The sequence below is a fragment of the Nanorana parkeri genome, unplaced genomic scaffold, assembly GCF_000935625.1.
Source record: "Nanorana parkeri isolate BGI_ZX_2015 unplaced genomic scaffold, ASM93562v1 scaffold2010, whole genome shotgun sequence".
Lineage (NCBI taxonomy): Eukaryota > Metazoa > Chordata > Amphibia > Anura > Dicroglossidae > Nanorana > Nanorana parkeri.
The window spans coordinates 2,869-30,750 of record NW_017308278.1 but is presented as its reverse complement, the minus strand read 5'-3'; positions in this window follow the sequence as shown (position 1 = coordinate 30,750).

Here is a 27,882-nt window from a genome sequence, read left to right as displayed (position 1 = left end):
ATTGAAAACAAAATGAGGACTGGATGGAAGTGTGAGCATTACTTAAAGTATAATTAAACCCTCTGGGTTTTTTGCATGTATCTACTGCAAGCAAGCAGTAAAAAAAAAAAAAATCACCAAAAAGGTTAACATTTACCTGTGTCTATCCCACGCACTCCTGTCCGAAGTTCTGAAGATTCTCGGGTGGCTGCAAAGGATCATGGGGCGGGCGGATGCACAGTAGAGATGTTTGGCTGGGAGGAGAGACACAGTGTAAGTCAATGCAGGCAGCCTGGCAGTGTGCACCCTCACAGACACCGAGGGACACAGAAGACACAACAGTCAGCGCTGGATCAGAGACCAGCACCAGCGCTGGAGGGACTCCTGAAAACTACTGAAAAGAAGAAGATGATTGGATCAAGACGTTTAAGATAAGTCCTTACACCAGCATAGGGGGAGGAAAAAAATTAGACTTTAATGTCACTTTAAAGAAAGGACTGAAGGTAGACTAAAGACTGACACAGGTCTATTCACTAAAGGGTGAAGAGTTTGGAGAAGGCAGGAGAAGTGAACAATCTAGGACAACATAGCTGAACTAGAAAGTGAGCTGAATTGGAGGATTTTTCCAAATCAGCTATGTTGGCCTAGATTGTTCACTTCTCCTGCCTTCTCCAAACTCTTCACCCTTTAGTGAATAGACCTGTGAATACATTTTTGATAGCACTGAATGAAAATAGTGTGCATGGCTAAAACTGTAGCAAAGCAGCCACAGTTTTCCTTCAGTCTTTATTCCCGATCCATATGACTAAATAAAAGCATACAAGCACATAAACTGTTATTATTGTGTATACATAGGCCTCTATAGCTCTTCACAAAAAAAATAACACGTACAAAAAAACTAGGGTTATCCACTAGGCTAACCCTTTGGCCGCCGGAGCCCTCCGGTTCACCCGAATAACCCCCTAAAAGAGAATTGTGACTATTTTCTACTTGGCTTAATTCCTCTTTTAAATAATGCTTTCTGTTTTATCCAGTCTACCTTTTTTTCAATCCTGCTTTAAATTAAAAAGAAACTAGATTAAAAAGAAACAGAAACTGAAACGGGATGAAAATGAAAAAAAACTGCATTTTTCATCTGCTTCCTTGTGATTGATTATTGAGAAAAGAACAATCTTCTGCGGGTCAGTTACATAACCAGTGAAGATATGTGAAAGCTTAAAGAGTAACTGAAGGTAGGAAAACATTGCTAGCATGCAAGTTTTTAGTTAGAAGAGATTTAGAAATCATCTGGCATGGCACTAGATGGAGCTGGGGAGCATAGGCATTTCATATGCTCCTCAACAACTCAGCCTCATCTAGTGGTCGAGAATGCTGTGTGAATGGCATTTGGCCAACATATGTCTTGGCAGATGATTTTTAAATCATCCTCTGTGTATATCTCTTCAGCACACTATACATGGCACCATATAGATGATACAAACATCTACATGGAATATTCTTATTTATTTATTAGTTCAACATATTTATGAATTACTAGTTTTTTGAATTATCAGTTTTCACGGAAGAACTTCATTCAGTACTTAATTGCTCTTCATTTATGAGCTCATTTTTGTGCTCAACAAAGGCACCTTTTTTACTATTTTTAGTTTGCACATACGGAGGTTGAATATTTAGCGTTGTGCATATTTTATTCTTAGCAGTGGAAAGAGCTTTAATGAATATGGCACTGCCAGTTTAGATTTAGTGAGGAAGAGCATTGATCTGTCATCACTAGAACAGAGCAAACTCAGACATAAATTTGTCATTGTGTGCAAATATGCCATGCAGTAGATGATTATAGCCCGTACAGCTCCCGAAGTCGGCGGAGCGGCTCAGTCGTGAGCTCATTTTTGTGCTCAACAAAGGCACCTTTTTTACTATTTTTAGTTTGCACATACGGAGGTTGAATATTTAGCGTTGTGCATATTTTATTCTTAGCAGTGGAAAGAGCTTTAATGAATATGGCACTGCCAGTTTAGATTTAGTGAGGAAGAGCATTGATCTGTCATCACTAGAACAGAGCAAACTCAGACATAAATTTGTCATTGTGTGCAAATATGCCATGCAGTAGATGATTATAGCCCGTACAGCTCCCGAAGTCGGCGGAGCGGCTCAGTCGAGCCGAAGGCCTATTATTTAGCTCGACTGAGCCGAGGTGAAAGCCGAAGCTGGCCGAACAGCCAGATATTGGCTGGCCGAACGGTCGGACATTGGCTGGCCGAACGGTCGGACATTGGCTGGCCGAACGGTCGGACATTAGCCGGCCGACAGCCTGCTACTGACTGCTGGGTGAAGCCAGCCGTCATCTCATGGCTGGCTCCGGCCACTTGCACAGACAGATCAGCGTCCCTGGCTACCAGGTAACCAGGGGCACTGATCTCCAGGCAGCCCAACTCTCCCGGGCGCTCTGGGAGTCTCCCGCTATTAGATAGCGGCTCCCGGCCACCCGGGAGAGAAACACTTTCTCTGGGAAAGTTTTACTCTACTCGGTCGAGCAGAGTAAACCTTTCCCTGCTCTGTTCCTTTTTTTTTTCTTCTAATTATAATGAATGTGCTGCGCTTCATCTAGAACAATACATGAACAAATCTCTATAATAAATATGTGCTTAAATAATACATGCAATCAAAAAAGTGTTCACAATGAATCTTATAAATAATAGTCCTATGGAAAGTTCAATCATATATTCCGTGTTCAAATATACACAAATGTGGAATCACACGTATATAGTGCTCAGGATTTGTCCCAAGTGCACCACACTCTTTATCCTTCCACTGTGAAAGTTCTTTGTACAAAGTCCATATGTCAACTCCAATTATCACCCAGGTGCACCCCCTCTCAGTGGGCCGCTCACCTTATAAATAGACCTAAACAGGTCTAGAATCGCCTTAATGGGTCTCCAATCGATCTTATGCAAAGGCCATCTCTCCACAATCGTTGCACAGAAAATGATGTCAGCATGTCATCACGGCAAAATCCAATAAAATAAAAAATTAAAAAACATCCTTTATTTAAAAAAACTACTCACATGAGGAAAGTAGACATAAAACCTCAAATAAAATGTTTGCTCGACAACTCTCTCTCCGTGTCACCGTGTTCTCTGGGTGCAAAGACAGATCAAACAGGAGCTGTGCTGCCGACAATGCAATCTCCAATCCACGTCTGCGAGACTCCGCCCTACGCGTTACGTCACAATTTACTTCATCTGGGGCTTTTTTATTCGTCTCACATCGGGGCCGTTGGCAGCCTTCAGAATATAAAAAAAAAATCACCATAGGAATGTATAGCTAGATTCCTATTGGCTATTTCAATTTGCAATAGCCAATAGCAAACTAGCTATTTCACCCACCCACTGCTGCTGTCAATCAGCAGAGGGGACCTTAAGTTCTCCATCAGGTCCCCTCTAGTGATTGACAGCAGCAGAGGGCAGGTGCAACAGCTGGTGTGCTATTGGCTATTGCAAAGTGAAATAGCCAATAGGAATCTAGCTATGCATTCCTATGGTGATTTTTACAAAAACATTTTTTAATTATTCTGACATCAGCAGAACCGCCCGGCCAATAGAAAACAGTTGGGTGGAGCTAGCTGTCACTGCTAGCTCTGCCCAATCATTTTCTATTTAATGTTTTACTACTTTTTAAACACAGAGGTACCGAGCAGAACAGCCGAGCCAAATGCCGCTTGACGGCATTCGGCTATTCACTCACTGCTGTTCGGCATCTATGAGAATAGGCCGAACAGCAGCGGGTAGCCTGCGGGAGGTTTGGCTTAGCTGATCCAGATGTTGGATCGGCTCAGTCGAACTCCTTCTGCACATCTGGTCGGCCGAACATGCTGAGCATGTTCGGCCGACTCGAAGCCAGCCGCAGCCACCCGATGTACTGGAATCAACCGCAGCCGATACATGACTGGAATCAACCATACCAGCCTGAAATGAATAGCTGAACAGCTTTCGGCTCACTTCGCTTTGGGTTGGTTAGTCACTCGGCTGCCTACGGCAGCTTAGTGAATAGACCCCTTGGTCTAACACATGGAACCATAATGCTAAACGTAATAAATGGTAAATGTGGAAAATACGCTGACACTATACTGCCAAATGTGGAAATTGGTTGCTATGGGTAATCCAGCTCTCATAACCTCCCAACCCTTCAGTTTCGGAGGACTTCTGTAGTGGCATTATAAAAAGATAGCCAGCAATGTTTCCCCCAAATGCTATTTGCTTGACTGTGGTGGCATTCTGCCCCAGGCACTAATGGTTAAACAGAGCAGGGATTAGTCAGCCAGGAAATAATGGCATTCTGCCTCTGCACAGCCTGGTCTCTGCTCATAGCACAGGGCATTAAGAGAACACACAGAGTCGGTGTGTCCTTGTTTGATCACCATGCAGCAAGGAAGAGAAGAATGGGAGGAGAGGACTTTGGGGGATGAGAAGCTCCATGCTCTGTTGTGTGTTTTGAGTAAAGGTGGTCATACACCTTACAACCATCGCACGACTCTCGGGCAGTGTGCGCTTGCGCACCTCGGGCCGTGCGGCTTTCGTCTTGCGATCGCACTACCAACCAACGGGATTTCTAGTGTGCTCGTGATAGGTAAATCAGTAAATGCGGTCGAACGCTGCCCATACACCTTACTATTCACCCGCGATTATCGTACGATAATCATCAGGTGTATGGGCACCTTAAAGGTGCCCATACACCTGACGATTATCGGACGAAACGTTTCATCCGATGATCGAATAGTCGTACGATTTTCGTACGGCAGCCCCATCCTGCCCCGATGATCGCAAGATTAATTTAGCCGTAATTAACGAAAAGCACCTGGACGAAATGCTGTAATTGATTTGCCGTATTTTCGTTAGCGCAAGTGCAGTGTAGATCGTACGACTTTTAAAGGACGGAAACGCCAGCAACCTTACGAAAATCGTACGATCTAGCAAAGTTTCCAAACATGCTTGACCGTCAAAAGTCGCACGATTGTACAGTAATGTCGGTCGGACACTGCAATGCACACATACGATTATGGGACGAAAAGTCGATCGCATACGAAAATCGTCCGATAATCGTAAGGTGTATGGGCACCTATAAGGTGCCCATACACTGCACGATTCTTGTAGGAGAATCGCGGGAAATCCCGCGATCGTACGAGAATCGTGCAGTGTATGGAAGGCGTGCGACCGTTTCTACTGTACGGTCGCACGTCTTCCGTCGAACCAGCATGCTAGAAAACCAGCCGGGAATCGAGTTAGTGGCCTGCTGGTTCGACAACTGCCGAACAGCACTGCCCGTTTGCAGTCATTGTAAGCCCGCCCCTCATTACAGTCATCGTAAGCCGGCCCCTCAGGGGGCGGGCTTGCGATGATCGAGAGTACGATCTGCCTGTCCAGGATGGGCAGATCGTACGTTTTTTTAATCACTTTACAACCAGCGCAAGACTAAAGTCTTGCGACGGTTGTACAGTGTATGGCCACCTTTAGAGTAGTTACTCTGCTGTAATACTACTCTCACTCAGCTGCATGATGGCTGGTAATTAGAGAAGCTGAACACTTTCTTCAGCAGACTCCCAGAAATTTGACAGAACCGGTAAGGACCCTGCAGTGCTGATTGCATATCTTGCATTGCCGGGTCATTTCTGGCAAGTTCCTAGGTCTGTTCATTCACACACACCTAAAAGAAGAGCTTGTTGTATATTTCTGGTGCACGCCATGAAATGCACTTAGTATGTTGTACTAATACTTTGCCAATTGACTTCAACAGCCAGCTCTGTCTATATTAACATTAAGTCTGATGAAGCAAAATTTAGGCTCAGTTCATTCAGCTATATCGATAGTTATTTGCGATTACTTTTATTTTCTGCAGTCAGGGTAGGCTAAAAAAATTAAATTTACATGACTGAAAATAACTATTGTAAACGCAAACAGCACATGCATTAAAGCAAATTGAGCCTTCATACAGGGCTTTATTAAGTGCTTAATAAATAAATATAACTTTTTTTTTAACTAAAGAAAAATTCCCCATTTTGGACTTTCTATCTTTTACCTTCTATTGCCAGTGAGTCCAGTACTTAACAGAATGGTAAACAGCGCCATAGGAAAACGTGCTAAAAACTGTCACCAAAAGCAAGCAGAAGACAAATACCTGCTAGAAAAAAAGGGCAAGACCTAAAACTTTATCTGAAAGCATGAGGAAAATAATGCTAAGCCTAGGAGGCACAAATCTTTCCGCCTTAAGTGCATGAAAGATTTATTAGCCAGATAAAACAGAAACCTGCTAGATGCATAAATAAAATGAAGCCTTTGGTTATTTTATCCTTTCTCTACCCGTCACAAAAGGCGCATAATAGCAGACAAACATGGAGAACAAGATTGGAAAGTAAATGAGAGGGGAAGATAAAATGGAGTATTTAAGACTACGCTATCTATCAGTCTTCTCGACATTTCCATTAATGCATTAAAGTGTACAAGGCTCGAATATGGTACAGAACAGTCAACATTCCGAGTGCTGTTCTTAAACAGCTGTAAGGTACAGACAGTGAACTACTGCAGGTATTGGGGTCCTCAGCAAAGCTGCGCATCTCAGTCAAAGCTGAACTCCAGGCACAAAAACTTTCATTTAAATATTGTCGCCAGTAGCCACAAAGGATATAAATCTACTTTCTGTGCATCAAATGCCTTTGAAAAGACAGATATGACATTGGAAAGGAGGCAGTGACCTCAGATGTTCAGTTATGCTGCACATAGCCTGTGAAGAGACCAGAACTGTGAAGGAACCCTGCATCTCCACTATCTACTAACTGCTTGCAGAAAACTACCGGGGGATGGATAAAAGACCTGTCACTCTGCATAAGGAGAGAGAGCCACACTAACTGGTCTTTACTACAGGAAGTTCCTGCACAAAGAAAACATTTCATGCTGGGTTACTGCACAGAAGAAATACACAAAGAACACCAATATTGAAACAAATACACATGGTTCTTGTATTTAGAGAAACATTTACTTATCCTGGAGTTCAGCTTTAAGTGTCAGTGATAGTTTATAGAAAACGTAGCACTTAGATTTCAGTCTCAACTCTTTTTCGCATTGCAACTGGAGGACTATGTACATACAGTACATACTGATAATGATTTTTATTAGCAATCTCATTGGCTTTTAACAGGTATATAAAACAAGGTTTGGAATTACATTGATTCCTGTTCACAGGTGTAAACCATAGCCAAAGGGCCCGTGAGCATAATCTGAATGGGTATAACAATCTTTCATTGTCCATTTCTATGGTTGTTGTGTTATTGTTTTTATTCAATCAGTGTATAGCCTTTTCACCTATAGTTATCATAATTGTTTCTCTATCCTGGTCAGACTAAGGAGCATTAATCATTTATGTTCTCTTTTTAGAATGTGCAGGTATGGTTTTCAAAAAACAGGAAATTTGATTTATTTCCTGAACCATACCAGGCCACATGCCTATTAACTTTGTGGGGGGGAAACCTTGCAAGAATGGTGGGAAAGATGATGTGAGGGTTATTAGGGGGGATTTTGTTTTAGCAGTATCTGGAACCCCTTTTATTAGTGAGGCCCCAGGTATCTGTTCACTTCCAGGGGAATGAGTGCTGGGGTAAATTATTATTACTCCTTCCCACAAAGTAAATAAACACTCCCAGACCTCACAGTATAAAAAGTCCTTAAACTAAATCACATGAAAAATCCAATAAAATATGTCACACATATCTTCCAATGTAAATCGATGATCAATCAAATCATCCAGCGATGTAAATTAATTGTCATGATGGTGTCCGGCTATGTAAGTTCTTGTCAATCATGACAACCTGACATCCAACGATACTTGCCCACCGCACTTTCATCGCTAAATGACAGATCCCTGATGCTAGAGTTATGCAAACACAGCTCCAGGGATTCTATATAATATCATATATATCGGATAACCTGCACCCCAAGGTACCTAAGGAATTAAGCCAGGTTATAACTAGACCATTAATCCTAATTTTTATGGACTCCTTAATGTCTGGTAGGATCCCCAGTGATTGGCGGAGGGCTACGGTAGTCCCAATATTCAAAAAGGGGGCAAGGTGCCAACCTGGGAACTATAGGCCGGTCAGTCTAACATCGGTAGTTTGTAAACTGCTAGAGGGCATAATAAAGGATTATCTGGTAGAATTTGTTCAGGAAAACGGGATAGTTAATGACAATCAGCATGGGTTCAGGAAAGACCGTTCCTGCCTGACTAACCTGCTAACTTTTTATGAGGGGGTGAGTAGAGATATGGATGGAGGAAAGCCGGTAGACGTGGTATATCTGAAAATGCTTATTTCATACCTTGGTAAATTATGCTGTTACAGTACATGCAAACAGACAACATATTTCAAAATGCCAATGTAAATGAGGCTAAGTGAATGTAATTGTATTGGAAATTAATGAGAGAATCTCTGCTTTTGTAATCAAGATGGTTCCTAATTCTCTTTGTATCTATTTCCTTTTCAACCTAAAGAATAGATTGCAGAGAAGACAGATACAACAGGATATATACAATATATTTAATAAAGAAGCCTAAATGTAAATCCTCATTAAAGTACTAACTGGAAAATAAAATTACTCTTTCTCACCTTACATGTGCCTGCTCAAGGATGGGTGAAAAATAAAATAGAAAGGGAAACTCAGAAATCACCACAATCTGAAAACAATATATTATTAAATGTCCTTACTAAGGTCCCAATACAATGGCTAATATTGGACCTGGACTAAGACATTGTTCCTGAAATAACTGCATTTGTAAAGTGGGTGCTTTAACAAATTCAACAAAATGGAGGAACAGTATCCATATATGTGAAAAAGCAAAACTATAACCGACATCGTCTCTTTTTATATACTTAACTTTAGATAACATTGCAGAAACACTCTTCTCTTTTGGTTTAATTGTGGAAATGAGTTTGGAAACTGCTTGGCGAGTTCAGTATACTTGTATGTAGAAGTATGTTGGCTGACATTGCTGACCGCCTTCAAATAATTGTTGCCTTGCTGTTTCTGGTCTTTCTAAGTCACTGACTGAAAATTAGCAGGAAGGCAGAATAATAACACTTCAACCACATGCTTGCTCTGGGTAAGTTGCTTAGAAATATTGAAGCCGCTGTATATATCCCTCATTACATTATCCAAAAATAGTAGATAATCCTTGCTAAGCCTTGCAGCAATATCTGTTGATAATGGAGGGATCTATGGATAACTCATAATCTCATCAGACACCTCCAACCAATAGATCTTTAGGAATTAGTTAGTGTGTGGGTTTAATTGTCCTTGAAAAAAAGCTATATTTCCTCTAAGACAGTGGTTCTGATACATTTTACACTCAGACCTAAAGATGGCCATACACATAGACATTTTGAGTTGATGACCATGAGCTTTGAAGTTACTAGGTGAGAAGAAAGTTGTGGTGTGGGGCTTACTCAGAAGTGGAAATAGTGATAGGGGTCCTCCAGGCAAGTGCTTCTCACTCTTTGAGTATAGCTGCTCTAAGACAATACTGGCATTAGGATTTCCTGGTTAGTGCTCACTGGACTTCCATCTCATGTCTATGGCTATACATACTGTGGTCAGATGTTAGGAAACAATCTGAAAGAAAGATTATTCTTCCCTGACCAGCAGCTGCCATCCCTATTTAGGAAAATATCAGGCTATGGATTAAAAACGTTTATGTAGCCCAACAGACTTTACTCCCCAGTTGACACAAAGTATAATGCAAAAGTAAGACAATGCAAAATAATGCATAAGTACAAGCCCCTGTTGGTTTAGATTTTTAATGGCTAACTGTGCTTCTAAAATGGTCCCTCATTTTTGAAATGAGAGAAGCATCATCTGTTATGATGGGAACGCCTGTTTTCGGACAAAGTAGCCAACACTGTCCAGGTGGTTTGACTACAGAAGCTAATGCTCCAGTAAAATTTCTTACACCATCCCTAGTATGAAGTAAGGAGGCAATGTCTGTGTCAGGCTGATATTCATTACAAGTCAAAGAGCCTCCCCTCCTGTCTCCCAGCTGTACATTCGTGGTGGATGTGAATGACAGCTGCAGAGGCATTACCCTATGGAAAAAACAATATTTAAAGACCATGCTGTAACCATTTTAAATCTGGCAACTTTTTAAAAACTACAGTTATCTCTTGACAAACTAAAGCAACCTACATCACACAATCTACCACTAAAACTTTGGCTATAAATGTCAAGTTTAGACAGCATTTAAGATTAAATTGTCAGAAGATGTAAAATAATCTTGTTAATGTAGAATGTATAATATCATTCTTGCCATCATCGATTCTCTTGAACTAAAACTTGTATAATGGAAAATCAATGTCATTTATTTTAAGCTCCTTATTAAAATTGACAAATTATTTATTTAAAGCAGTTTAGAGGAAAAAACATCAATATGAATATCGTATTTAATGTTTTAGGTTTATAATCTGGGAGAACTACTTCCTAGGTTACATGAAATAAATAAATAAATAAAAAAGTAAGTAAGTAAATATATAAATATTCATAATGGATTTAATTGATTTTATTATCTCATAGATTAAATACTATAGAGGAAATTTTAACTGTGAAAATTAATTTGCATTTAGATGTAAGACTTCTTGATCAAATGGTTCATTATAATTCTTTACGTTTAAAAAAATGCTGAGAAAACTAGAATCTGGCATGTATTTAGAAAATAAGGATCTCTGATTCCTCACCTTTTTGATTCTCCTGAATATTTGGATATAGCTTTTGCTAAACTAAATAAAAGTTCAGGAATCAAGGTGATCATTACTTGTATGACTTTACAGACTGGAGTATTCTTCATGCAATCTTGCATATTCGGGAAAATAATAAAAATGGCAAATTGCAGATTTGCTGATTTGTCTGGTTTTCAAATAGATATAATGTTTAGTGCCTAGTGCTATATTAGTCACCATGCTGCTTTACGCATAGATCAGTGTTGATACCCTTTTAAAAGGACACTGCTATCTTGCCTATTCAGGGCGAAGTGACAGGGCTTATGGAACCCTGACCCCAGAAAACCTTATACTCACCTCTCTTAGTGCTCCCTTGTTGCTCCTAACTGTATTGCAGCTGAACCGGAATACCTGTGCCGGTTGGTGTCAAGGCCCCACTCCTTCTGGGTGGTGACGTCATCCCCTGATACATGAGCACCGTTCTAAAGTGGTCTGAATTTGGGACACAGACACTGTCATTGTGCTGTGAATACGGAGTCTCAATGTGTCAAGTATCTGTCCATAGTTCTTACCCAGTGATACTGCCAGTCACAACACTGTTTACTTGGTCTTAAAGTGACATTAAAGTCTAATTTTTTTTCCTCCTCCCAATGTTAATGTCAGCACTTACCTTAAATGATGTCTCTTAATCCGATCTTCTTCTTCTTTCCTGTCCTTTTCAGCCTTCTCTATAGTGCTGCTGCGGCTCTCCTATCCAGCGCTGACTCCTCTGTCCTTGCTGGCACTTCTGATTCCATGGTGTCTGCATGCGGGTGCACACTGTCCATAGACGTACCTTGTGTCTCTCCTCGTCCTGCAAGATTTTTCAGATTTTCTGAGGGGAGCGCGTGGCGAAAAAACAGATAAGTTTAAACCTGTTTCAAAGGGTTTTTCAAAAAAATTTTTTCCATATATCTACTGCTTGCTAGACGTATATATATATATGCAAAAACACATGAGGGTTTAATAACCCTTTAACCAACAGAAGAAAAAAGGAAATAGTGAAAAAATGTAAAGTAAAAAAATTAACACAACAGTACACAAATAATGATCAAATACACACAAAAGAAAAAAAAAAACTAAACACAAAGATCAGTCAATGAAACAAACTATCTTTCCTAAACACCCCCCACCCTCTTCCCCCTGAAAATAACATTATTTAAATAAAAAAAGAGTAAATTTTTTAAGCAAATTCCACATAAGCAGCTCAATAAGTGAAACAGAGTTTCCACTTCGGTTTAATTTTGCTAACAGTAAAATTGATAATTTTGCAGTGAAATTAATTTCACTGAAATCACTTCTCTTGTCCCTACTGAACATTTTTTACAGATATAACAGAACAACAATAAATACTTCTTACATAGTTTATAATTTTACAGAACTGCTTTATAGTGTTACATTTATTAGAAATGTGCAACTGTACTTTACAACTCAAGGAGGCAGACATTAAAAGCAAGGAGTATGGCTTGATAGATAAAACATCTTTTTGCACTTTTATAAAGGTTCTAATCATAAACCTATACATTGCTCATGTGTGGCGAAACCACTACAGACATGATATGCTTGATGAATGCCTTAGCACACTCCATTTCTTCTGGATTTCCTCTCACATAAATATATCAGTTAGTAGCATTAATGAAAAATATTGATCTATTGGGAAAAATAACCTTTCCTAATCTGAAATGCTACACTGGAAATGACACTGCTACCCAAAAGACTTTCTAACTCTAGCTATACTTGGAAATCCAAATATCCCTTATTTTTCTGGTTGTGTAGTCCGAGCTGTGCTGGAAGCTGAATGCTACAACTGCTTGGAGGTCATAAAAATGTGATTGTTTTCCAATGGAACAGTCATAGCATTAAAAACATAGGTCCATTGACCTTATTTATACTATATTTTCCGGCAAGATATTTCCTCCCTGGTATACCTGGCTCCACACCTATCTAGAGTCATTATACAGTCAAGCAAGATCATCTCGGTCCCCCTGCTGTATTCTTCATAACATAAAACAGCTGGTTCCAAAGCTCTCTCTCTCTCTCTCTCTCTCTATTTATATCTTAAGTGCTACTAAAGATCACTAGCAGCAATGAATGTGATGGACAACCAGTGGACTGCACAGGGCTCCTAATGCTTTAACACCAATTTTACAGTCTTTTATAGTAGCTGCATTTCTCATATAGTTAATTTTATTTCTGTGTTCCATAAAAATGCATTTTGATCTTGACACTGCAACAGCACTATGCCACAAGGGGCCATTCCGCAGTTCTATATTTCCTGTTCAACGACCTAAATTCTAACCATTGGTGGCTCTGCTGACACCACCCAGATTTCAATCAAAAATTAGAAGGAGCCAGGCAGACAATTGTTGGCTGAACAGTGACTCAAGCAAATCAGCTGCAGTCCCTATTTGGGTATTTTTACAGCCGTGGGTGCCAGCTGTCAGAATACAATAGCTGTCAGGAGAGATTCCTCTGCCCACGCTGTTTAGCATGATTGGGGGAATCTAGCTGTGCTCTCTTGTTCAGTTCGTAGGCTTTACAAGAAACAAACTATAAATATATGGCCAGATTTAGTGGGAATATTGTGGGAATAGAATTTTAAAAGATGAGTGCAGCAAATGAGTGCAGCAAATCAGTCCACAGACACTCATACCAGCCCTCTAATAATCCCAGATACACCAGTCCTTCTTTCCAGTGCCCAAGTTGCCAAATTGCTAGGTCAGGCCTGCACAAAGGTGACACCATTGATAGTATAAAGCCCCATATGGCATAGATTCTTGGATGTTCCAGGAGGATTATCTCCTCATGGGGGTCACAGAAACCCTCAGCTCTATTTGAACCTGCTAGAGTCCATCCTGAATAAGTATCTGTACTCTTTTTTGTGAGTGATCATCCTTAGTACCATTTATAAAAATGCCCTGTGAGACTCTATTTGCATATTTAACATTACAAAGCCTCCTTTGACATACAGAAGATAATTTAAAGCCTAATAAATCGATTACCTCTAGTCAAATGATTAATTTAGTAAACTCCAAACCTGCCAGGCCAGTAACAGCCTTCTGCACTGCCAGGGAACAATGTGAACTGGGAACTGGAGACTATAAGTCAGGTAGTCGATATAAGAAATCATTTCATGCTCTCTTGCTTGTCTTCAAGATTTGCATTCAATGCAGAATGGTCACTGATGGCAAACATTCTGACAGAGAGCAGATGCACAGACAGACTGAGCTTTGGATCCTGTTTTCCCAGAGCAAACTTGCTTGTTACAAATAATTTGAGCAGAAATCACTTAGTGTTTCCTTATAAATCTTCTGAAGCTGTTGGACAACGTCTATGGAGTGCTGTGAGTTCTAATACCACAATACTGTAAAGCTCTACATAGTGTTTAGGCAGAATTCTATAAAGTGTTTAAAAAAACCTGCACCTTTAACAGATAATAGAGGGCTTAAGATCTTACCATGTGTAATGACAGGAGATCAAATCAAAACATCTCCAGCTTGGCCGGTCTTCCAATATTTGAGCACTACCAATCTGCTCTCACTACGTTACTATCCAGTAAATAGGGAGAAAACCATAACACCGTATGGACAGTGTTCATATGCTGGTTGGCTCTAGAGCATTTTAGTGCTAAAAAACAAAATTATGTTTTTAACTATTTACATGATTGCACTTACATTAATATGCTTTGTGTATTATATTTTCATTACTGTAGTTTCAAGGTCCAAGCAGATGTTTTTATCACGATGGATTCAAATGAACTAGCCAGTCATGTAGAGAGAGAGAGAGAGAGAGAGACAGAGAGATCAAGGCAGGACAAAGACCTGTAAGCAAGGTAATGTATGCACCTAAAGATTACAGCTGGTACCTACCATGTTTGCAAGTGTCTTTTGGTTTTCCTGGCTCCCTAAAAGTAGCAGCTGGCTTTTTTCCTGAACTTCATATTATTTTGACAGATTAAAGAGATATTTTTTTTTGTTTAATATATTTTTATTATTATTTCACATTAAATACATTTACACATTTTGAAAATATAAACAGAAATATAAAATTTCCCCTTATTGTATAAATATCAACGATAACATATATTTGTTAAGAAGGGTCTGTTCTATTAATTGCCCTATTGTTCTTATTCGAAACACACATTTATTCATACCTCACTAAAGAGATATTTTAAAGCAGTGGTTCTCAACCTGTGTAACCTCAGTACCCACATTTGTCCTTGGACATTAAGTAGCAACCCAAGTCGCACCACACTGAAATGCACGGAATTGCGGTACCGCACGTTTTGCTGGAGGCGATTGAACTGTGGACGGTAGTTGCGTTTGGGGTGCCCTTTCAATGAATGGCAACACAATGCACCAGAACGCAATTTGAGTATTTATCAGTGTTCACGCCTTTCTTTGTACAGGCAAAGACCAGTTCATTCCTTGCAGGACAAATATACTATACGTCCACAGTTTTAGATTATGCCCATGACATTTTTTAATGAGAAGCCAGATGCTGACAGCAATACTGTTATGAACGGATGGATCTGAGCCTATGTGGATGATAGGGGAGGTCTCTGGCTACCCCTGTCCAATTATCAAGGCAGCTTAAGCGATGAGAGGTTTTTGTACATTGCATTATCTTGACTGACACATAAAGAACAGGAAGGTTAAGGGTGTTAATGTGAGCATAGTGTTTGTTGTTTCACATTCAGACGTGCTATAAACTGCTAAGTTAAAAGTAAGCAAAAAGTTTGGCTACACACAAGTCCTGATTTTTTTGTTCTTTTGCGTGTGACTGTCAGAACTTCATAAAGCATTGTGTTTTTCTTACCGAAGTGGTTGTTGTTCTTCCAAAATTACATCAGGGTTATGATATCTTGTCAGTTTATTTGAAATAATGCCTAGCAGCATTCATCTTTGAAGTACTCTACTGTAAAAGCAAAGAAAAATACATACATTATTCATGTTTGTTTTCCTATTTTTGTTCAGTAAATAAGCCTACTTCTGTCCATTTGGTAGTTTCATCATCCAATTTTTGTTCAGTAAATAAGCCTACTTCTGTCCATTTGGTAGTTTCATCATCCAATTTTTGTTCAGTAAATAAGCCTACTTCTGTCCATTTGGTAGTTTGATCATTCTCTTTCTATCTGTGTAATCAACATTTTTTAATTTACTAGAATGGGCCAACTGTTGGTCTTCTAATACAGAGGAACCCTACATGTATTGTCCTTGCCTGGTTTGAAAAAAAATGTGAGTATACTTTAAAGTTTCTGTAGCACCTTGACTGTCTTTTACACAACATTTATTTCACTACACATTGAATGGAAAGGACATTATGTTTATCTAACTTCCTTATCAGGGTGATTACATAGAAGGGATATAATCTATAAAAACCTAGCATGATGTAAATTGAAACGATGTATTGTCTAATGTAGGTCTAAAGGAAACAGCAAAAAAAAAAGCTTATCGTCATAATTTACGATCTTCCGAAGTGTTGCAATCTCAGTAAACGGCCCATAATGCCATAATGTATGGGTCCTGCAAGGTTGAAATATGGCACTGTGAGGCTTGCATTCAGGGGGATGAGGTGACATTATCCTCTGAAAACAGATGGTTTCGGTCAGTCATTGAAGTGACACTCTGACACTGTCCTCCTTCCAGGCAATGGATTTTATATACTGACGGGATTCTCCTGATGCAGCAAAATTAGCTTGTGACTAATTCAAAATGTATCTGTAATAAGATATCTTCCTTTATACTTAAAAAGATAAATGGGAAGATTTTGTAATTAAAGGACACATATTTCCTAAAGCGAACCAGTCACAAATGGGCATTTGTAATAATTTGAACCTTCTTTAAAATTGTTAGACTAATGCAGCCATACTATAAAAAAAACCTAGAGACATAAGCTGATCTTCGCCCATTCTTTTTAATTATTTTCCAATAAGGTAACAATCACATGCTGTACACACAACCTTACATCTTCAGATATCCCCTTGTTGACCCTTCTTGTGGGAATCCCAACCCAGGTTGGATTTCCCTTTCACTCTTTTTTTCCCAAGATAACCAAGTACCAGGGCGGCCTGCTTGGTGCCTTCAAAAGTCTGTATATGTATGTTTGGGTGATCTGAATGTGCATGATTATGGAAAGTTCCTTAAAAGGTCTTTCAGTGGTCAGATTGTACCCACACATTGGACCACCATCCAATGTATGTAGCTAACTTATGCCCTCACAGAAGCTGCCTTTCCTATTGTATTTGCTCAGTGCTAATCTTTCGATTGTTCCAGCAGAGGAAACGTTTCTAACAAAGCTGCTGTCAGGATTATAGGAAAGAAAACTAAAGTCTTTTGTTATTTGACAGCTTTATGAACGCTTACTGTATTGCAGCAGGCTAAGGAGAGCGTCAGCTATCATCACTGAGCTCAGGTGGAAAAAAGATGACCTTTGTGTGGGCATAAAGATGACTTTCAGAGCAGAAATATCACCCACGAAGGGAGAAGACACAAATAAATAATGGATAAATAGCTATCCTTGACCGGTAAAGCTACACTATTTTAATGATATAGGAGTGAAAATTCATAAATCTTTATACTGCAAAAGACTATGCCCCAGATGTACTAATGGAGTCTACCTCACACATGATTGGATATTCAGGTTTTTACTAACATTGACTTTGCAAAGTTAACATTCATTTTGCTAAGTAAAATGCTTCTAAACGTTCAGCCCCGTTTGTGTCCAGTTTTCTTTATTTGTATGTCAACTGCAGAGTAAGGGATCAATCTATATATCATGTTAACAGGAGGACATAAATGATTCCTTAATAAGGGTTAGTTTAACTGGCTGAGAATAATCCAAGCAATAAACTCCCAGCTATTTAGATCCTTTATATCACTTTTCCTTCCCTTTTAGACTCTAATCTCTCATGGGCTGGGCCCTCCTAACCATCTTGTCTTGAACTGTATTGTTACTGTACTGTTTCCCTTTATATTGTAAAGCGCTTTGCAGACGGTTGGTGATATATAAATCCTGAATAATAATAATATAATACATTTTGTCCCCCATGGTCCCTGTGTGTGTTGTGAAGTAGCAACCGTTCCAAACTCACTCTCGTGATGGACTATAATTTCAATACAAATTAGTAGACTAAATGTGAGATTGTAGTCCATCAAGGGAGCGTGTTTGGAGCAGTGGCTACTTTTTAACACCCAGGGAACAACAATAGTCACCCTCCAGAAGGAAGGATAGTGTCAGCATCAATTCAGAAATGATTTGAGGATCTACAGCTGAGTGATAAATAATAACAAATAAGCTCAATTTTTGTCAATAGTTAAGGAAGTTGAATGCATTTTTAATGAAGAACTCCAGAAACTGTTTTTATTAACCCTTGCAGTGGGCCACCCCTGTACTGCAATGATTAAGTGCTTGTTTGTGCCTAGGTGATAAAATAACAAAGATATATTAACCCGTACCTCCGAGCTGGCCAGCTATCACAGCACTCCATCCAGCCTGCCTCCCCTTCCCTGCAGCATCCTCATGTCTATACACAGTAAATAGATGATGATTTATGATCTTAGGCTGCTGCAGAGGAGGGGAAGAGACATTGGAAGGACTGGTCTAAGAAGAAGCTGGCTCTGTGTTTCGGGTGAGTATGACTTTGTTTTTGTTTTTAACCTAGACACAAATGAGCAGTTAACCCTTGCAGTGCAGGGATAGGCCCACTGCAAGTGTCAATAAAAAAAATAATTTAAGATTTAACTCTTGAGTTTAGTGTCACTTTAATATAGCAGGGGGCCTTATGCTTACCCTACTAGCTCTGAGACTGTGAATAAACACCGTTTTACCATCATGGAGAAGTATTGACGGCACATGAGTTAAAGTATTAAATGTGTTATTTATTTTATTCAAGATTCACCAAAAGATTCGCTCAGAAATATATAAATAGCCTCTCTTGTAATTTATACTTTCAAATGATGTTCAATTTGGCAACATTCCATTTTACAAGATTCGCCCCTTAAGTTGCCCACATAATAAATCTCCGTCCATATCTCTACTTACCCCCTCATAAAAAGTTAGCAAATACAGTGAATGTTGTAAGAAACCAATGGGTAAACCACTATCATTTATTCACTGAGTGAGTTTCTCTTTGAATTAAAAATACATAAACCCCATAGAGTTGGATCCTGAATGAAAGGACTCCCCATACCTATGTATTTAGGACAGCACAAATGCCGTTCCATTGTCTACGAGGGCCTAAAAATAAACAAGACAGATCTATGTAGAATACTTTTACAGATATTTTGCTTTTCCCAAAAAATAAAATAAAGGTTTGTGCAGTAAATAAAAGTGTATAGTCAGCTATGACTATGCAAGAGCTATGTCCTTGCAGCAATTTCTACTTCACGCATCATAAGTATAATGGAATAAACCTTACTCAACAGGAAAGATTATTCTTCTTTTCACTCTACAAAAGCTTTATCTTGTGGCCTGTATTGTAAGGTGCTGAGCATAATATCAGCTCTAGCTAATAAAAAATAGTGTACATTCAATTCTCTGATAGCCCTTCCAGCAAAAACACGGTTAATTAATACTGGTGACAAACCTGTGGCGTGTGCTTACAGAATCACACTATCCATAGAAGAAGCCAGTGATGCAGAAACAAAGGGTGAATTAGTTCCAGATTAAAAACCATCACTGCTCTATTGAACTGTCAATTATTAAACACAATGAATCTCTAGCCTCCTGTGTTTGCCTGAAGTGCAGAATCAGCAGAGCTGGGAGATTAATCTTTTAAAAGAAGTATAAATATGGCCAAGCAATCATATTTCTACGTCTTATACCATCCTTTTGTGCACTGACTGACCTCTGAATGCTGATTGCGCTTCTAGATCACCATTCTCCATGGTGTCCCATTGACACTATTGCTCAGGGCTGTCCCTTTTATGTTTTGTACATTTCACATATCTTTGCTCCGTGGAATCATTTATCCCTTTCACAGAGCTGTCAATAGATATTTTCCACACTTGAGTTTGTTATCTGTTTTAAACTTTAAGTCAGCTGAAATGTGTAATATAAACTCGGAATGCTTCTCGCGCTTGATGTGATCCATAGAGGGAGGAGGTCAGTGATCTAATGCCTCATAGCAGGTGGTGTTCAACAACCACCTGTGCGCGAAACAAATTATTGTTAAACACGTGGATTGGGCAGACTGTAAAATGTATTTATTTTAAAAAGGACATACCTTCCAATCACAAATTAAATCAATTCATTTAAATTACAAATTAAATGTATGTTTTGGAAAAAAATGCAGACAGGGAAAATTAAATTGACATTAAAGTCAAAAATCTTTTTCCCTCGCCCCAATGTTAATGTAATGCCCCAATGTTAAATGATGTTTCTTAATCCGATCTTCTTCTTCTTTCCTGTCCTTTTCATCTGTCCCTCCAGCGCTGCGTGGGGTGTCCAATCCAGCGCTGGCTCCTCTGAGCTTGCTGGCACTTCCTGTCCCGCGGTGTCTGCATGCGGGTGCACGCGTCGAAAATGTGAACTGCGCATGCGCCCGCCCCAAGATGTTATGCGGCCTCCCGAGAATGTTCACATTTTCGGACGGGAGCACGCGGGGAAGACATGGGTAAGTATTAACCCTTTTCAAAGCATTTTTTAAATACACTTTTTGCATATATCTACTGCTTGCTGGCAGTAGATATATGCAAAAAAATCTGTAGGGTTTAATTATCCTTTAAGGAGGAAATCAAACCTAAACTCCAGGTAAACATAGTTGAACTACAGATATGTAAACTGTCTTATCTACCAAAGGATTTTTGCATTTCAGTCAGGCAGTCTTTGGATCCTGACATTCATTGCAAAAAGGGCAGCCATGTCTTATCCCTGCTCTATCTTCCATGCAGCCTACACTGCTGATGAATAATACTAGTCTAGGGGATTCCCAGTCTGTGAATAAAGATTGAAGGAGCCGTCTCAATTTGTTTAGTCAATTTTCCCACCAGTCAGTAAGTTCAAGAGTTAGAGGGGCGACACTGTACCATGCAGATTTATGACTTATATAAGTGACCATCCCTGTTCCAAACTGGGAGCTTATATGTAAGTAATTACTGGAGGCTGATATCAAGACTGTTGTAGGTACTTTGCCAGCTAATTTAAATGCAAATCCTAATCAACATAAATTAAAAGCTCTAATGATAACACACTTTACAATATAGTGAAAAGACCTACAGTATACCTACCCAGAGGTTCAGTTATTTGATACTTATGTGCCTTTTATTCAGCCTAACACTGCCTGATTTACTGATGTAATTAAAGTGATATTAAAGTCAAAGGTTTGTTTATGCTATTTCAAATACTGATTAAATCACTTACAATGAATGCTGCTCCTTGATGTTTCAAATTATATTTTCCTGCAGAATCAGCTGGTCTCCTGAGCACTGGTCCACATACTCTCTTTTAGGGTGGCACCTTTCCCTTGAAGAATCCTATGGAGCCACCCTTGTGTCTGTTAGTAAGCTGTGTGTGTCTCCACAAACACACAGGCAGAGCAACGCAAGATACATACTGTTAATACATATATTACACATACTACATACAAATGTTGTCTTTTAATTTGAATCTCTTGTTTCCTGAGTGTGTTGGATGCCTGGCACCCTGCTGCACACATTATCCTGAAGTGATGTAGGAGCTGGAGGGAGGAACTACATCATATTGTGAGGGACACAGTCTTTAGCATTCAACACTTCCAGGAATATTGAATGCTGAAGACATTGGTGGAGGCTGTATTGTTTGAACAATGTTTATCTCTGATTTGCCACAGAGGTAACCATAAGGAGGTTTTTTTTGTCTGTTTTTTTTGTTTGTTTTTTTTTGCTTGGGCTATCCTTTGTTTTTTTTTGTTTTTTTTAGAAGCAACAGAATTGCTTTTAAGTAGTACTAAATGATAGGTGAAAAGTACCAGCATGAAAATCGAAATAAATATACATATATCATATATGCAAAATATATTTTTATACAGTATATAATTACAAATATTTAACAATTAACACATTGATATGATTAAATAAATGAAATGTATATTTTTTTACATATTTATCCAAAAAAACAATGATGTACAATATAATACATTCTTATTTAAAGTCATATTAAACCTTCATTTTTTTTCTACACTAGGATTTTAATGCTTTCTGAAATTTGTAAACCACACAACCCGATTTGTACATTATAGCAGTTATAACTGTTTCTTTCTGTTTCTGAAAACTAAAAACTAAAAGTTATGACAGAAAAAACACTATACACTACATGTTTTTCAGCATTAAATTAAGTTAAAACCTTGACTGCACATCTCCAAGGTCATTGCAGACAGATGCCAGAGGGGAAAAGTTAAAGAAAGGTTAGCATACATTCACTACTGATTTGTGGATCTGAATCCATACTCTCTTTTGATATCCTTTTTAAATTAAAATGCATCCCTGATACTTTGCTTTTCTTTGCACAAATGTAGGATTTGTTTGTGAACATGTAAGAGTCTTAGTAAATCAGGCATTATGTTAGCTGTATAAATGGGACAAAAAGAAAGAAACAAACAAATTACATATAGGGACGACCAAAAACTGAGACTTTTAATTTCCCCAAACTGCAGTGAAAATGTTGAGGTTTCTGGCAAAATTTGGCCATTTTGATAAAATGGATTTGAGTCAGTGGGGAAAGGTTATGTAGAAAACAGTAAGTAAAAAAACAGGGTAAAGTCAGGCTCTCATTTACCTCCTTACTTTCCTTTTTGCCACACAAGAAAAACAGGCAGTGAAAACCAAGTAAAATAAAAGTAATAAAAGTAACAGAACACCAATGATCAAATACAGTATATACAAAAAGAAAAAGAAAAATACAAAGAAAAGTACCGTAAAAGAAGGATAGTTAAACCCTCAGGGTTTTTTTGCATATATCTACTGCTAGCAAGCATATATATGCGAATACATTGTAAAAAAAAAGTTACGAAAAAGGTTTAAACTTACCTGTGTTTCCGCCGCGCGCTACCGTCTGAAAAATGTCAAAAGGATCATGGGGTGGGCACATGCACAGTACAGATCTTTGGCCGGGAAATGAGGAGAGACACAAGGTAAGTCAATGCAGGCAGCGTGCACCTGCACAGACGCAGTGGGACAGGAAGTACCAGGAAGAGAGAGGAGTCAGCGCTGGATCAGAGACCGGCAACAGTGCAGGAGGGACTCTTAAAAACTATAGGAAAGAAGGAGATGATTGGATCAAGAGGCATCATTTAAGGTAAGTCCTTGCACTAGCAATGGGTGGGGGGGGGAGAAAATATCCTTTAATGTCACTTTAACTATTACCAAAAATGTAGCTTATTTATGTTTCGCTCGGCTGCAGATCCTCAAATAATCTCTGAATTGGTGCTTAGACTGTCCTTCCTTCTGGAGGGCAACTACTTTTGTTCCCCATGGTACCTGTGTGTGTTGTAATGTAGCCACCGCTCCAAGCTCACTTCTGTGATAGACTACAATCTCAATACAAATTAGTAAACTAAAAGAGAGATTGCAGTCCATCATAGGAGTGATCTTGTAGTGGTGGCTACTTTACAACACACACAGGGACCATAGAGAACAAAAGTAGCCCAGAAGGGCAGGTTTACACCATGACCCAGACCATCTGGAGATGATCTGGTTGTGGTGTGAATGGGCCTGGACAGTGTCAGCACCAATTCGGGGATGATTTGAGGGTCTACAGCTGAGTGATACACAAATAAGATATGGTATTTTTAATAGTTAAGGTACTTGAATGCATTTTTAAGATTTAACTCTTGAGTTCAGTGTCATTTTAAACTACACTAAATTCACCCCTGCCCTCAAAAAATAAATAAATAAACCACGCAGCCTCTATATAGATAAATATTAATTTAAAAACAACAGATTTTTAAAAAGCAAAAGTTTTTAAAGCAGATTTTACTTAAGCACAGCAAGGTTTTCTCCACAGCTGCCAATGTGTTACCCTGCTCCCTCCCATCTGGCAACTCTGCAAGGAAAGTGATTTGACACCCAGTGGGACATTGCTCTAACAACATGGGTTCTAAATGTTTTACTGTCTCAAATTCCCAAGTGTACCTCAACTAAACCTTACATAGAACACTTGTTTATAAGCATACCTCAGCACTAAAGAACAGAGGTAAGCATTCACATATCCTGTATTTCAATACCCTCCCTAAGTGATTAGCAAAATGTTCTCTGCTTTATTTATTGTAGCATTTTGCTAATGTATTCCATTCACATACAACTGTTAACAATTCTAAAACCTATAAGTATAAAAATTGTAGTTGACTGCATATGTAGTTATAAGTAGATAATTAATATACCCTTTTGAATCTGATACCAATAATTGCACAATATTTTTTTTTAATTGCATTATCCCATAGTTTATACAAGAATTTGAGAATACATAACTAAACTGCTGTCTTACACTTCAGAAACAATGTACCCATCAAAATGTATTCACAGTTGACTCCTCCCTTCTGTAGCCAAAGTAGCACCGTTTCTGCCAATTTATTATAGTAAACGTGGCTGGGTTGGCCTGCAGCAAAATAAACATATATATACTGAATAAAGATGGCTGTGGGTTTCCATTAAAGGTTCACTTCAAATATAAAAATTGCTTCTTTTAACTGACTCAGCTAGCTGTTCAGCTGCTCAGTTAACTACATCTTATGGTTGCCTGAATCCATATTTTCTGAGTGACCCTAAATTGAGTCTGCCAAGAACCCCTTTGAAAACCCAGGCTTACCTTGCTGCAATGGATTATATTAATCTTGAAAAGGATCAATAGAAATGTAATTCTGACAGTTGCAGCAAATGTTTCCCGGCTAACATTAGCAGTACAGATTGAACAGATTGATTTATTTTTGCTTGGGATTGTTGTTTAACCCATTTCGTTAGAACCTTATACATTACTCCTTTTCCTTCCCATCTATAGGAAAAATCATGCATTACATTAATAGCTATGTTTAATTATTATGTTTAATAAAAGGTGATTTAAGCCCAATTAGTAAAAACTCATATAACCTTTAATACATTAATGTAATTTCAAAAGTAATTTTCAATATCTTTAAATCTGCACCTAAAATAATACCTGGAGATACTGTCATGAAGTTCCTTGTGCAAGCACTTCCTTTTGTGGGGTGACAACACTCCCCTTCCTGTCTCCCAGTTGTGCTTTCACATTGTATATCACAGAGGCTTCCAGAGAAGTGGCTATTTCAACACACATTACCTGGGCATATTCCACTATTGTCACCATCAAGAAAACCCACCCTGAACAAAAGATGAACATAAGCTGAAAGCAATATTTACAAAAACAAAAATTGCAATTGATTTTGATACACAGTGCTATAGCAAACTTTCATCTACTTTATTTTGTATCCAGCACTTTGACTGGCATATCCTAAATAGCAATACAAAGTTCAGTAAACCTAAACAATCAGATTTTTACTCAGATCAGTGAGAGGTAAAAGTGACACTAAACTTAAAAATCCTAAAAATACATTCAAGTTAACTATTAACAAAAATGTATCTTATTTGTGTATCACTCGGCTGTAGATCCTCAAATCATCTCTGAATTGGTGCTGACACTGTCCTTCCTTCTGGAGGGTTGCAACTTTTGTTCCCCATGGTCCCTGTGTGTGTTGTAAATTAGCCACTGCTCCAAGCTTGCTCCTGTGATGGACTACAGTCTCACATTTTGGTTTACTAATTTGTATTGAGATTGTAGTCCATCACAGGAGTGAGCTTGGCGCGGTGGCTGCTTTACAACACACACAGGGACCATGGGGAACAAAAGTAGTCACTCTCCAGAAGGAAGGACAGTGTCAGCACCAATTCAGAGATTATATGAGGATCTACCGCTGAGTGATACACAAATAAGATACATTTTTGGTAATAGTTAAGGTACTTGAATGCATTTATAGCGCTCCCCCTTCCCTGTCAGCGCTATCACAGCACAGGATAACACTGCTGGTGGCTCTGAAGGGGCAATCTGCAGTAAACTGAACTAACTGGTCTCCCTGTCTTTCCTCCTTTCCTCTATAAGAAACCTCTTCTATGGATCCCCAGCACACAGCACACCTTGAGTTATTAGGGTTGATTGCTATGGGTTACGACAGCTCTGATAATTCTTGTTTAGGGATATTGTTACTCACTCTGCCCATCAGCACTTACCACGCTTCTGCTGAATGATTGAAGTGAGGTCCAGACCGTAGTTGTGATGCTTGAAACATTTATTGAAGAACTTCAGGGAGAGAGGTAGAGGAGGGTAGGATCATCCTGGCAGATGTAAACTCCATGGCTTTTCAGAAAGAGTGTGGTTACAGCTTCCATGCACCACAGGTCAAACACCTGACACTGCATCACTTGAGGTAGAAGTTACTGATCCTTGTCTTTAGCAGTAGCAACCCCTGGCCCTGCTGCCACCAGGCTCCAGGGTGATTCCATGACTAGTTCCCAGGCTTTGAGGCCTGGTCAGCTTAGGCAGTCTAGCACAGCCTCCCCGAAGGCAGGGCGGGGGGGAGAAAGAGATGGCTCACATGACCCACCGCGAGTATTTATCTCTTCCGCCAGCATGGCTATCGTTCAACAGTGATTGGTTAAGAGGGATATCTACTCCTAGCAATCCCATTGGCTGCTCTGTTCTATCACCAGGGAACACCCTGCAGTACCTCTGGCAGCAGATGGCAGTTGGCAAGCAATTATAGATTGTTTATGGGAAAACCAGCTGAACCAAACTACAAATTAGTATCAGACCACATACAGTCTGATAAACACTAGATTTATTAGCACCCTTTCATTAATGCGCTACACATTTTTAAGATTTAAAGTGTCACTTTAATCCTAAATTGCTGCTATTTCATATCACACCCTGTAAGGGTTTACTGGACACTAAGAGCCATTAGTGCATGGTAAACACCATCCACTAGTTAATGCCTTGTCTAAACTGGATAGACACTTTCAAGGGTCTTTTCAGTTTAATTAGCATTTGAATTGAGCTCTTTGTACAATTGACCCGTATAAAATGTAGTAGTCACTCATGCAATCTGCACTTAACATGAACTGGTAGAATACAGATTAATATAAAGTACATAATGTGAGTCCAATTTGAATTTTCTGAGCATAATGTATGATCGGGGGAGGTCTTCAGCATTTTTTGTTCTGCCGCTGTATAATACCCAAACGTGGAAATGAGATGAAAGCTATATCTACTGCATCATTGTATGTTTTATCTGAAATTGATTTAGAAGAAGCTAAACTATATTTCCTTGTCACTAGTGGAATTTCAAATATCTACAGTATTAATAAAAACTCAGTTCTTTTCTTTAATTTGCCTGAGTTATCATTTTAGTGTAGTTCCTGGCAAAGCCCACTGTTCTACTGATTCTTCTATCGCAACAACATAAACAATAAAGGTGTAAAATAAGGTGTTTTTTATTTTAAAAGTAAGATAAGTTATTTTAGGAGATGGATAATTATCCAGAAGAAAGGTCCTCACCACAAGTGCATGTTCTTGTTAATACATTTTCAGACAGAGATGTGATATATACAAATTTGCCAGTACAATGTTCGGAGATACTTTTCTCCTGCAAGATTAGGACACTTTTTTTGTAACAAAATTCAAAATTTCAACAAAATTTCATGTCTTACAACCAAAAGTGTTATGTAAGCTGAATTATCTTTGCCAACTGTTTCCTCTGTCCAGCTGCTTTTCATAAGGTTTTCCAGAATGCCCTGCTAAGAAAAGTTATAGATCACCAACTCATGTTGTTCACCCCAAGGCTTAGAAGCCAAATCAGCCCTGTAAAATCATTAAATATCTTTTAGTAAATTCAAAACACAGAACTATGTAGAAAAAAATTGTTATAGATAGTGTTAGTGGTTGTGAATTTAAAGGAATTTTGTCTTTGTACATGAAGGGTTAAGTTTTTGTCTTCTTTGTGAATTTTTTTATTCAAAGAGAATAAACAGAAAAATGTAAGCGGTGTTGCCAAAAGTCCCTTGTATTTTATTTCTTGCACCTGCACTTGTTTTGTTTGGAATAGAAAAACATAGTAAAATTTAGGGTATGGCAGT